The sequence below is a fragment of the Myotis lucifugus genome, unplaced genomic scaffold (assembly GCF_000147115.1).
Source record: "Myotis lucifugus unplaced genomic scaffold, Myoluc2.0 scaffold_2447, whole genome shotgun sequence".
NCBI lineage: Eukaryota > Metazoa > Chordata > Mammalia > Chiroptera > Vespertilionidae > Myotis > Myotis lucifugus.
The window spans coordinates 23,575-24,418 of NW_005873495.1; the positions used below are offsets into that span (position 1 = coordinate 23,575).

Here is an 844-nt window from a genome sequence, read left to right on the forward strand (position 1 = left end):
AAGCAGGGAATTCTCTGGGACTGGGTAAAAAGTAAAAGAAATAGACACATACTTCCTCTATGAAGGTGGGGTAGGACAGTTGACAGTTAATAATTAATGTGATAACAATAACAATGATGAACTCTGAAATCGCTTGCTCTATGGGAGATTGGGTCCTGAGGGGGTCTGGAAAAAAAAATTTAACCCGACATTCCAAAGGTATGTTATCTTTGATGCAAAAAGACAATGGACAGCCTATTTGCTTCGTTGCTACAGAGAGGGTCAGATGGGTCACCAGCAGCTCTACTGGAGCCATCCGAGGAAATTCGGCCAGGGTTCTCGTTCTTGCTGGGTTTGCTCAAACCTCCACGGTCTGATCTGGAAATAAGGCCTCAACCTGTGCCACCAGTGTTTCGGTCAGTATGCGAAGGACATAGGATTCGTTAAGTTGGACTAAGTGAACGTCCATGAATGAGTCATTTAAGACATATACCTTATGACAGAATGCTATATCTTTTTACATAAAATTAAAAAAAAAAACCTTCAAAAAAAAAAAAAGACAATGGACAGGCTCCGTTAAGGCATACAATGACTCAGCGGATTGAGTGTTGTCTCATGCACCAAGAGGTTGCTGGTTTGATTCCTGGTCAAGGCCTGCAAGAGGCAGCAGATTGATGTTTCTCTAACATTGAGGTTTCCATCTTCTCTTCCTCTCCTTTCCTCTCTGAAGTCAATAAAACTATATATATATATTTTTAAAAGAATGGAATCAGCCAAATATCCTACTATAGACAGTGATTTAAAAAGCCCTAGCCGGGCCCTGGCCAGTTTTGCTCAGTAAATAGAGTGTTGGCCTGCAGACTGA

General features: G+C 41.5%; 1 pseudogene; it reads left to right on the forward strand.

The window, feature by feature from the left end:
* The first annotated feature begins 265 nt into the window (after window positions 1–265).
* Window positions 266–436, forward strand: LOC102418870 (annotated as a pseudogene).
* The last annotated feature ends 408 nt before the right edge of the window (window positions 437–844 follow it).